The sequence below is a fragment of the Tamandua tetradactyla genome, chromosome 21 (assembly GCF_023851605.1).
Source record: "Tamandua tetradactyla isolate mTamTet1 chromosome 21, mTamTet1.pri, whole genome shotgun sequence".
In the NCBI taxonomy this organism is placed as follows: domain Eukaryota; kingdom Metazoa; phylum Chordata; class Mammalia; order Pilosa; family Myrmecophagidae; genus Tamandua; species Tamandua tetradactyla.
In genome coordinates this window covers 55,241,566-55,254,499 of record NC_135347.1, presented here as the reverse complement: position 1 = coordinate 55,254,499, position 12,934 = coordinate 55,241,566, and the positions used below count along the sequence as shown (strand labels likewise).

At 41.3% G+C, this 12,934-nt stretch overlaps 1 non-coding gene across 1 annotated transcript; it reads right to left on the bottom strand.

The window, feature by feature from the left end:
- Nucleotides 1-5,127: 5,127 nt before the first annotated feature.
- LOC143665895 (U6 spliceosomal RNA) lies at nucleotides 5,128-5,231 on the bottom strand. The gene has a single exon (XR_013167288.1). It is a non-coding gene; the product is annotated as a U6 spliceosomal RNA (small nuclear RNA).
- Between the last annotated feature and the right edge of the window lie 7,703 nt (nucleotides 5,232-12,934).

The window sequence follows — 12,934 nt, the reverse complement described above, 5'->3', positions numbered from 1 at the left end:
CAAGTCCATAGCCTGGAAAAAAATTATCTAGATTAATAATTCAATGTGTTTGCTTTCATTGTTTTCTTTTTAATGAAAGTATGTGGGTAATTTCCCTTGGTTTTTTTTTTTTCATTTCATTTTACTTGTAGAGAACTGGCTTGAGGATTCCACATGCCTGCTAGGAATGAAGAAAAGTCTTTCAAACTTGACGTTTTGGATAGCTGAACATTTTCCATACGATACCTAAGTCAAGGCTTAACTAGGAAATTCATTGCTGTGATGGATAGGAAGCAATGACCTCCTTCTGCATGCTGGCCAGAAGAGACAAAGCTTTCTTTTGAGCTTAAATGTGGCAAAGTTTCTGGGGACTCTTTATGAGAACAAAAGCCTCCTCTCTGTGGTGCGGTGGAGACATGCCTGCTTTGGTTCAGAGTGAGCTCGGGCTGGGTGCAGGCCAGAGGCGCAGGTCTCCTGAGCTAGACTGGGCACAAGAAAAGCTTAAGGGGCCAAATACCTGGCATAGCCAGAAACATTTTCTTGGTTAAACATAGCCTAATTGACCAAGTCGCCTCCTTTTTAGGAAGAAAAAGAAAAACCCCATGGGATTATTTCCCACTTTCTGTTGAAATTTTATCAGGCCCCTGAGGCTGTGCAAAAGAAGGTACCCCAGAAGAGAAGGCCCCGGAAGGAAAGGGCCCTGCACACGGCTGCTGCTGGTGGGAGAATTTAGAGGGAGTTCTCCAACTTGAGTGTGAATTGGAGTCACCTGGGGACCCTGTCAACCGGCAGATTCGGATTCAGGGGTGAGGCCTGAGATGCCACCAGCTCCAGGGGTGCCGATGCTACTGCCCCCTCAACCACAAGGTTGGACAGACCCATCTGGAGGAAGGAGACTGACTTTCAGTGTAGCTCGTTTCAGTCTGGTTTGTTTATTTTTGCTTTTCTAGAGATTTTGAAGGCTTGTGCTAAATAATAAATTCGGCCTACTTTTCGTCCACCCCGTCACTTGTGTCTGGAGCAGCACGGTGGAAGGAGCAAGCTGTAACTTGCAAACAGGAGACACATTAATAAAAGACGGGCCCGGTGGGAGAGCGTTGCCATGACGCCCAGTTAATGACAATGGCCCGGAAAGAGTGATTCTCCCAGAGAATCCCAGGGTGGTTATCAAGTGACACCATCTTAATTGCCCACTGAACAGGCTGCGGTGTTGCCAGCACACACTTATTTCCTGATCGATACCCCTGTCTTATTAAGCAGGCTTTCTGGCCATTTATAACCAAACATCTGATGTACTTGTCCTCAGAAGGAGAATTGCCTTCTAAGCTATCTCTTATCAGCAGCCCCAAACCACACACCACACAAAGCGTCTACGTTTAGCTATTCCGAATTGCTTGAAATCCCTCTGCATTTGTCCTGCTTCTTTGACTTTTGACGATACATGGGGAAATAAGAAAGGCACATGACCTTGCTTCCAGCAGCTTATTTTATGCTTATGGCTGAGGTCTCCCTTGGGGGAAGGAAAGAGGGTTGCCCCTTCTTGCTCTTGGCTCCCTGTTAGGCTCCCCTCTCCCCAGGGCCCTGCTCACTTCACTCGGGGCTGAGGGGACTCCGGGACCACCATCCCATCCGAGCTCTGGGTTGGGAGGCGGCCGAGCACTCACTTCCCTCTGGGTCTCTCTTTCACTTCCTTTCATAACGCTGCCACACTGAGTTGAAAAGCTTCTTGATGAGGAAGGAAAACTGAAGGGAACTAAAATGCATGCAGGAAAGAATTTAAAACTTGTGAAAAATATGACTTCACCCGCACTCTAATAAAAATCGCCCAAAACGAAGCCTTTCATACAACCACACCAGCTCCCCGCCTTGTTCAAGCTCAAGTCAGGGCTTTCTTCAGAAGAATATTTTGTCACAACTCCGCAGTTCAGACCTCCACCTATCACTCGGGAAACAGCACTCGCTAGCTTAGGACATGGTCTCCCTCAGGGCCAATTTCCCTTTCGCCACAATTTGCAGTAGTAATCCCCAGCTGGTTTTCTCTGATGCCAAATTATCCAGCCTAGAATCAAACCACGGGGAAAGGGTAAGCAACATCACTTCAGATCCGTCTAAAGTCTCCTGCGCATTGTTTTGAGCTTCCAGTATGTAAATGGAATCACCCGGGGAACGCACACGTGTGCACATGCACACGCGTGCGCACACACACACACACACACACTTCTCTAGGACCATCATTCATTCTCAGGTGCAATACAATCCAGGGGAGAAAAGAAACCCATAGTGGACTCAAAACTTTATAAACCGTAACCTTTACCTTACTTTTACTAGGTAGATACAGATATTCAGGAATTTTCATCTTCAAGCATAAGGCAAAACATTCACACCAGCTGGAGGTGTGCTCCGACCTGGGCCCCCAGGGACGAGGTTCCCGCCGAGAGACGGGAGGAAACACCAGGCACCCCCTGCGCCACTAAGTTTATTGCGAATTTACTCAGGACAGAGACAGAGGTGCTGATGGCTGGCGCGGCCCGAGGCTCACAAGAAGCATTCTGCAATTAGGCAAAAATCACAAGGGCCAGATTCAGCGGCCTGAGGCCTTTCATTGCATATAAGATCATGCATTTAGAAGGGTCCTGTGACCTATATGCTGGTCTCTCACTACTCAGCCTATGCATGGAGGGGTCACCAGGTAACTGAGGAAATTCAGAGTAGCGTGTGATGGTATATTTTCAGAAAGGCGTACAGGGTACAGAATAACATAAAACCACTAAGGGGTCTGGTTTTGTTCAAAGGACCGTGTGTATATTCTTCCCTCCTGAAGGAGAGAAGCTCAAAAGTTCCCTGGTGAGACGGGCAGCTGTGGTCAGTCAGTGGGATGACACCAAATTTTGGTTTTGGTTTCCACGGTATTGCATGACGCCGAATAAAGGGACAGAAAAGCCTTTTGGCCGTTGGCTATGCTCTGTCTCTTAACGTCATAAATTTTTCATTTTTTTTTTTTGCAATTAAAACAAATAAAAGAGTGTTCCAGCCCCCAACAAATGAAGCCAGAACCAATTTTGGCCAATTGTAAAACAAACAAGAAGGGAAGGGGGGAGGGAGGGAATTCTAGCCCCTAACTGCGTCTAGAGACCTTAATCTGATGACTTTCGTTTGTGGTTTAGAGACAAGCCTCCAGCCTCTGCTGGGGTGAGGAAGGGGATTTGTCTGGGGGAGCAGGGCAGGGCGGGCTGGGCTGTCCCAGGCCTTTTTTTTTTTTTTAATAACAACTTTATTGGGATATGATTCATATATGCACACTGCAATACAATTCGCCCATTTAAACTGGGCAGTCAGATGGTTTTTGGTATATTCACAATATGTGCCATCATCCCTAAAGTCAATTATAGAACATTTTTGTCAGTTCAAACAGAAACCGGTACCCTTTCACTAGCACCCACATATCTCCCCATTCTCCTTACCCCTAAGTAATACTAACCTTGAATTCTGTCTCTATAGAGTTGCCTTTTCTGGATATTTCATATAAATGAAGTAATACAATATGTGGCCTTTTGCAAATGGCTTCTTTGATTTTTTTTTGCTTTCAAGGTTCATCCATTTTGTAGCATGTTTCAGTACTTCATTGCTTTTAATGACCAAATAATATTCCATTATATGATAGACTCCAAGGTCTTTTTAAACAAACGTTTCAATTGGTTTTTCTGCTTTTTGTCTTGCATTCAACCCCACTTCCAAAGGTCTGGGGCTTCGATTCCTGCACCTTTTGGAGGTTCTCGAATATACTTATTGACGTTCCTTACTGGGCCTGGGATTCCACTTTCTTGGGCCTTTTTAGGTCAGCTAGCATTTGTTCTTTTTCCAGGTTCTAAAATTGTGTTGCTATAATCTTTCCTCTTCTCTTTGCACTTCCGGATTTATGACTTTTTAAAGATTTATTTATAGTTATTTAGAAAAAAACATAAAAAAAGAAAAATAAAATTATATTTATTTATAGGGACTTCAAAAGGAAATGATTCCATAGCCCAACTTTATCCCTAAGTCCCATGCAACCGTAATGGTTATTTTTAAATAAATTCTTAGTCATGTTCTTAATTTGCCTGGGCTGCTAGGCTGAATTCCATCTGGGGTGGTTTGAGCTGCTGTGCAGCCCGGAAAGACCAGGCTCTCAGGATTCCTGTGCAGACCTATTGAAGGTGGGACCTTTTGATTATTCCAAGTGGGACATGACCCACCCCATTCAAGTCAGGTCTTAATCCCCTTACAAGAGTCCTTCACAAGAGGATAGAGGACACACCGAAAAAGCCCAAAGAGCTCAGGGAAGCCGAAAGATAGGACACACCCAAAAAAGCTGAGCGAGCCACCGAAGCTAGAAGCTGAAAGCAGCGAAACCTGGGAAAGAAGGACCAGCCGTGGGCCTTCCCGTGTGACAGAGGTCTTCCAGACACCAGTAGCCTTTCTTAAGAAAAAGTATCATCCTTTGATGCCTTAATTTGTTTACTTTCATGGCCTTAGAGCTGCAAATTTGTAAGCTAATAAATTGTCATTGTAAAAGCCAATCCATTTCTAGTATTTTGCATTCTGCAAGCTTTAGCAAACCAAAATACCACCCAAACCTTTGGAGTAAACGACAAGAACTTGTTGGCTGAAGTTTTAGAGGCCAGAAGTCCCAAATCCAGGCATTGACAAGGTCATGCTCTCTCCCCAAAGGCTGTGGGGAGCTGGCGCTCGCTGGCCCCAATGCTTTTAGGGTTCCTTGGCTTTTATCTCTGCCTCCCCGTCACCTGGCAATCTTTCTCTTCTTGTGTCTTCCAGTTCCCACTGACTTCTGGTTTCTGGCTCCTCTGGCTGCTTGGGAATTTCCTTTCTTAATAAGGTCTTGAGTCATGTGGATTAAGGCTCGCCCTCACTCAGTCTGACCACATCTAAGGAGGATTTTAGAGATCCTTTTCACAAACGAGTCCACACCTTACCTGACAATACATCATCATCAAAGGGTCTTGTTTACAAACGGGTTTATACCCACAAGAATGAGAATTAAGATTAAGAATTTATCATTTGTAGGGGTACATAATTCAGTTTACCATATCATGGAATGCTAAATCAAAGCAATACACTTTTCTTTTTTATTTTATTTTATTTATTTATTTTTTTAATATAGAATGCTTCACGAATTTGCGTCATCCTTGCACACGGGCCATGCTAATCTTCTCTGTATTGTTCCAATTTTAGTGTCTGTGCTGCCAAAGCAACACAAAGAAATCCACTTTTAAAGGTGTTTGACTCATGTCCCAAATAAAAGTTCCAAGAGGATATACAGTATGTCAGCTTGGTTCATAATACTTAATTATGGCCATTATCACTTAACAGGTCTTCTATTTGTTGGTTTTAGAAAACATATATATATTTCATGGTCTGTAAAAATATACAAAAGATATAAAGATTATTCAATGATGATTCATGTGCCCATATCCAAAGCAAGAAATAAAGCATTGCTATCTCAGTTGAAGCCCACTCTTGACAGGAGTTCATAAATATTTATGTAGTGGTAGAATGAATGAATGCCTTCCAGAAAGTTGAAGTCAATATACATTCCCATCAACAGTGTGGGACAGCCTATTCCTCCTTGAGTTGGTCATAACTACATATTCTCATTTGAAAAAAGTTTCCATTTATGAATAGGTAAAAAAGAGATGCTTTGGTGTTTTAATTTGTGCCTATTTCATTACTAATGAAGTTAAACTTTTTAAAATCTTCTTATTGGTCATTACTTATTTTTCCTTTTCAGTTGTCCATTCACTTCTTTTGCTCATTTTTCCTGTTGTAGTGTTTGTTTTTTCCTTAAAGGTTTTCAAGACCTGTTTGTATGTCAATGACACTAAATGTTTGCTATACATGTTGCAGATATTCCCCCATATCTTATCACATTTTCTGAACTAAAAATTAAGACAGAAACTATGGAAAAGGATGTTTTCCTGATTTAAAAATGAACATATATGAAAAGGTTTACAAAAGTTTTATAAAAATAAATCAGTTATAATATTTTTTTAAATTGCCTTTTGTTCCGGTTTGAAGCTATTATGTACCCCAGAAAAGCCATGTCCTTTAATCCTCATTCAATTTTGCTGGGTGGGATATTTTTGATTGTTTCCATGGAGATGTGACCCACCCAATTGTGAGTGGTAACCTTTGATTAGATGATTTCCATGGAGATGTGTCTCCACCCATTCAAGATGGGGTTGCTTACTGGAGCCCTTTCAGAGGGAACCATTTTGGAAGATACAACAGAACCAACAGAGTCCACAGAGTAAGAGAGCTTTGGAGATACATAAAGAAAGCTCCCCTGGGGAAGCCATTGAAGAAGCCTGGAGAGAAAGCTAGCAGATGTTGCCATGTGCCTTTCCGGCTGAGAGAGAAACCCCAAATGTCATCAGCCTTCTTGAACCAAGATTCCTTTCTCTGGATGCCTTATTTGGACATTTTTATATCCTTGCCTTAATTTGGACATTTTCACAGCCTTAGAACTGCAAACTTGCAACTAAATAAATTCCCCCTTTTTGAAAAGCCATTCCATTTCTGGCATATTACATTCCAGCAACTTACAAACTAAAACACCTTTAAAGGAAATAATTAAAATTCCTGAAATAAGAACTTTTGGGAAAATCCACTCTTAGTGGATAGTGATTCTCAATCCTGGCTGTACATTAGAATCATTTTGAAAACTTCCTAAAAGAACCGATGCTTGGGTCCTTACCCCCTAAATGTCGTCTGTGGATTCTAAAGTGTAACCAGTGTTGAAAGTCCCTACTATATGTAACCAGCCCTGTTGATCAAAGTAGACTCACTACTGGGAAAGTTTCCCTCCTGGGAAAGTTGGTGCAAAGTATTGCAGATGAGTCTAGTCCTACCTGGGCTCCTCTGGTCATATTTCTTCTGAGCCAGCTTTCTCACCAATAATTGACAAAAAGTCTGTTTGCTCATATGTGTCTCCTCTTCCATTTCCACCACAACCTACCCAACATGCCCGTCATTATTGTCAATTCTTAAGTGCCCTTTACTTAAAGAAGTAGGGGATTTTCATTGAGCTAAGGCATTATGTTTCTTGGCAGGATTTCACGTTGGCAACCTAATTCCTTGATACTGAAAATCGCATTCTGAACCAGCAACCCTCATGCCCAGCACCAGACATACTGAATCAGAATCTGCCTATAAATCAAGCCCTCAGATGATTCACATGCACATTGAAGCTTGAAAAAGACAAATCTATAGGGACTTGTCCATCAGATATAAGCTCCAATAGGATAGGAACTCACTTGCCAATCTTGTTCACTGACATTCCTCATAGGAAATACTTGCAGTAACATTTGTTGAATGAAAGGATTTGATTACTGAAGTCAAGCATGTTATACGAACCTTACAGTACAGTCAATGGGGCTTTCTTTGGGTGCCACCGTGAAAGGCACAATCATATTGTCATGTATTTTGTCCAACACAGCATGATGTTTTATTTTTATCTTCTGTACAAGTATGATTCAGGTTGCTTGATGCACATGCTGTTTTCTGATAGCATAGTGATTTATTACTACCATTTGTATTTCTTTAAACACTTCATAAAATACTTTCATGCATCCCATTTCATTTAATCTCTACAATGTGCATGAACTCAATTTTGTGAACCAGGTGTACGTGGGTCTTTGTCATTTAATACATGGGGGAACACAAGATTGAAAGATTTATGTAAGGATTTGTAGAGCGTTTATGTCAAACTAGAATTTGCACTCAAAACTCCTCTATTTCTAGATTTCTCACTAACTACTTATCACTGAGGGTTCATATATAGAACCCAGCATTTTATAAAGCTAATAATGTTCAGATTATTGCAGAATACATATGAAAAAAATTATAATAGGTAATAAACCCTTTTCTTTTAAAGGCATTTTCTCCTACTTTTACATCTTGTCACTTTCAGTTTTGAGCAACTAATTAATGCCTACAAAAAACTTCCAAATGAGTATCGGCAATGCATATCTGTAAAGACTTCCTGAAATAAAATATGTAATACAATCTTACTGGGTATTCATAAGCAAGCTAACCCGAAATTGCTCTCCCTTTTACAGCGCAATATATCCTTGGGAGCTGGGAAAGAGAACACATCCCGTTTTATGGAACTGTCACTTCATTTTTTTGCATCAGAAAATAAACATTTGTTTCTTTTTGATGACATTGAGCATAATCTCTGATCATGTAATTTACTTCTCAGTTCACTAGAGGATATTTATGGCAGAACGAGCCTCAGAGATGGATGTTTAGGATAATTTTATGATGTTAGAAGCAAAGATACAGGAGGAATTAGGCAGGAATTCATGTTGAACTGATAATCTCTTATAAATGATCCCTTCTTCACCCATTCTTGTATAGGAAGGCCATTTGATGCAGCCGATCTTGTTCAACAAACAAGAGAGAGAGAGCAAGAACTGCTTCTTAGTCATTTTTGTGTCATTCAGAACTCTGCGTGTGACTGCCTTGCACTTGATATGAGTTCAAACAAACATTCTTTTAATTGGATTACTCAATTGTTTCGTGAATTCACAGAAATTGTATTGAAGACCCCACAAAACCCGAAAGTAATAGTGATAAATACTGAACTGAATCCAGATTCCTCTCTGAACCAGCAAGGTGGAGACTGACTCCTTAAGCCAAATCTAACTTGGAAGAAAAGTGCTAGAGACTTTTGTTATTTCATAGTATAATGAATAAGAAGCACGGTTCTTGTTTACATCATTTTCGTCCTCTACTTTCCCAAATATATGGTCATCTGACGATCTGGACTGAATGGCTCCTCAGACAGCCTCTGCTAGCTTTTGGCTGGACTGATGGACTGCAGCCACCACCCAGAGGGTGCTTTCTGCTGGTTCCCTAGACAAGCTGGGGACCCTTTTCATTTTTCTAGGTATTTTGGATTGTATTATTGTCCACAAAAACATGTGTTGACGTCCTGTTGCTTAGAACCTCAGAATGTGATCTCATTTGGAGACAGATGGAATTTTTTATACTGGAGTAGGGCGGGCCCCTGATCCAATATGACCGCTGTCCCTATAAGAAGAGGAGAAGAGGCAACAACTGGGAAGAATAGCATGTGATGGTAGAGGCAGAGATTGATGTGATGCATCCATAAGCTAAGGAACACCAAGGACTACTGACAAACCACCAGAAGCTAGGAAAAAGCAAGGAAGGACCCTCCTTTAGGAGGTTTCAAGGAGCATGGCCTGCTGACACCTTGATTTCAGACTTCTGGCTTCCAGAACTATGAGAAACTGTGAATTTCTATTGTTTAAGCCACTCATCTTGTGGCACATTGTTACAGCAGCCCTACGGAACTAAGACACTGGAGAAAGAGTTTCTTGGAGTACTTGCAAAGTCTGGTGCTTACACAGGCCCAGCAACACTTCCCTTATCTGTTTCCACACTTCGCATAGGAGAAAGGAAAGTTTGGACTAGCAAGTTTGGCCTGGGAAAGCTCTTTCCTTTTATAGCAACTAAGGAGGGGTGCAATGATCCAACTGCCGACAGGGAGTGACTCTGGGAAGGAAATCGTAACACCTCCCTCCTGATGCTTCTCTCTCCTTGGCCCAGGCCCCCCCAAGAATCCCAGCTGAATCTTGTTACCTAGGCAATAAGATGCACGTGTCGCCACGTTCCTTCTTTACCCCAACCCAAGGTCATCATCTGGGGTCGCATTGTTCAGGACCCCCTTTTTCCCTATGCAAACAGTAGGTAGATGGTCTTAAATGGATTCTCTATGTATTGTGGGATTGAGTAGAAAAGCCTCAGGATCTGTAATCCATTACCCTGAGAATTAGAACTTCTGAGTTTACACCACATGTAGTGCGGTGTGCAGATGAGACATGCCCAACATGTGCCCGAAGAGGCTGCTGTTTGCTAGTTTGGAAGAATCTTGTTTGACCCGTAAGGCCAGCCTGGTTGTCTGTTTCTGAGAAAAGAAAACATCTGATTATAGTCAGGGATTAAGTTTATTTTTCCAACATCAGGCACTTGGTAAGAGGAATCATTTAAGCCAGTCTCCCAAACGTCCCCAGTCATGGATTCACCTAGGTTGGTTGGTATGAACCCAGATCTCCAGGCTCCTCCACAGAAGATTCTGACTCACTAGGCCCGGGGGGTCTGAGAATTTGCATTTCTGACCTGTTCCCAGGAGATGGCGATGGCGATGTTGCTGGCGCAGGGACGCTGTTTTCCATAGGTGGATCCTTGGCATGGGAAACCCTTTCACTGCTCTGTCGAGCCTTGGGGCTAGCTTGGACTGTATTCAGAAGGTTCACTTCTGAACTTTACAGGCCTCCCGCCACAGCTCCCTCCTCTGAAGAGTTTCCACCAAGCAAAGCTGGAGCCGGACAGAAATCTTTCTGAAGATGTTCTGTTTACTTCCTATGTATTTCCTTTATTCTGCTGACCTTGGTAGAGGTCACCCTGCCTGTCTGCTACCAACATCAACACATTTGTGTCACCAGCAGTTGTCAGGTACTTTCAACAGCATCTTATCCTCAGTACAAGAAAGCTATTTTAAGGAAAGACTGAGTTCATTATTACTTTTTTTCTTAGAGCAGCTGTAGGTTTATGCAGGACATACAGAGTATATACCTCCCTCCACACACAGTTTTCCCTGTTAGTAACATTTTGCATTAGTGTGGTACCTTTGTTAGAATTCATAAATCAATATTATTATAGCTATGCTATTAAGTTTGGTGGACCATTTACCCTGTGTTGTACAGTTCCATGGTTTTGTCTCTCTGTGTGTATGCGTGCGGTTACCTATATAAAACCTGAAATGTTCCTTTTGTTTCTGTTTTCAAATATACAATTCAGTGGTGTTAATTGCTGTGCAAAGTTGTGCCTCCATCCCTATTGGCAACTTCCAAAACTCTTCCACCCCCCCAAAAAAGAGTTAGCATTTACTAGAGTCCTGACTTGCTAAAACCACTCCAGCATAATCCCCCTTGAAATTACAGCAACAAATACAAAATTTCTTGTATTTGTAATTTCTAAATGTCTAAGAACTCCCACTATATTCAAGAATCTTATGACATTGGTTGCCTGAGGGGAGGGGAGCTCTGTAGTGTAGATGGAAAGGAAAATGTTCACCATATGCTTTAGCATTTGCATTTTGAGCCATGTGAGTGAGTTAGCACTTCAGAAAATAAATTAGTCTCAAACAAATAAAAATCAAACAAAGCCAAAAAGCTCTTGCTAACATTGCACCATAGCACTGGCTGGCATAAACAACATGAATTCACCTCCTTGATTTTCTTTGAAGTTTTCATTTATTTTTTAATATGGAATACATTCATATGATCCCAAAATTTTAAAAGTATATATATATATACAGTGTCCCTCTTGCTCTTCTCCCTCCATCCACTGAATTCTAAACCTCTACCCCTAATAGCTTACTAGTTTTATTAGTTTCTGATGTATCCTTCTAGAATTATTTATGCAAATAAAAATATATGTTTTTGACTTTCTCCTTTTTCTTTTTTTTTTTTAGTGTAAAGAATCCATCAGAGGATTCTTTCCATATCAGCATTAGGTAATTTCCTCATTCTTTTTATGGCTACAGAGCATTCCTTTTTTCATTTTTAAAAACTTTTTATTGTAAAATATAACATATATATATATTCAAAACAAAGAAAGAAAATAGCAATAATTTTCAAAATATCCTTCAACAAGTAGTTACAGAACAGATCCCAGAGTTTGTCACGGGCTACCATTCCACCATCTCATATTTTTCCTTCTCCCTGTTCCAAAACACTGTAGGCTAGAAGAAACATTAATATAGTGATTCAGCAGCCATATGCATTTGTTAAATTCCATTTCTCCCTTATACCTCCTCCTTCTCTTTTAATCCTTCTCTCCATCTACAGGGATCTTTAGATCATGCCCATCCTAACTTTTTCATGTTGAGAAGGGGTGTCCACACTGAAGGATGGGGGATGAAATTAACTGATACTCTTGGAGAGGCTGATCCCTCTGTGTTCAGGATTTATCTGACCTAGGAACCCTCTGGGAATTATGTGTTCCAGGAAGGCAAACCTAGTGCATGACACTTTTATAGAGGCTCAGTTCGAGCCCTACGTGTTCTTAAGAGTCCACAATAGTGGTGTTGGTTGGGGTTTAGCAAACCACAGTGATTAGCACTATTTACCTGAAGCTTGCAGAAGAGTAGCCTCCAGACTCTATTTGATCTCTTGACTCTATTTGATCTCTCTTAGCCACTGATGCCTAATTTTATTACACTTCTTTTCCCTCTTTTGTTTCAGAAAGCATCTCATGGTACCAGGGTCAGAATCATTACGGGGAGTCATGCCCCATGCTGTCAGGGAGGTTTTCACCCCTGGATGTCATGTCCCATGTAGGGGGCAAGGTAATCATTTTCCTTTCAGAGTTGAGTTTAGGGAGAGAGAGGCCACGTCTGAGCAACAAAAGAGGTTTCCTGGAAGCAACTCTTAGGCCTCGTTATAAGTAGCCTTAGATTTTCCACTGCAAAAATAAGTTTCATGAGAGCAAGCCTCAAAATCCAGGGCGTGGCCTCTTTCCTTGGGAGTCCCCAGTGGTTGAGAGGGTACCTTGGGTTTCCCAGATGGGGAAGCTTTATAGTTAGACTATTATGTGTATATTATGTATTATGTATATATTAAAATATATAAACACATTTCAATCCATCCCACACACCAATTTCATACAGATTTCTTTAAAGCACTAGTTCCATCATATCCTTTTCATGTTCATACTCAAAGTCTCCACAGTATTATAGGATACGTCTTAATTCCACAATAGCATTCAAAGCCACTTATCATCTGCTTACTTTTATTTATCAAACCCTACTTCCAAGTTCTTCCCAAGATATTGTTTATAATAACATCTTGCAAATGGGGTAAGGTCAGTA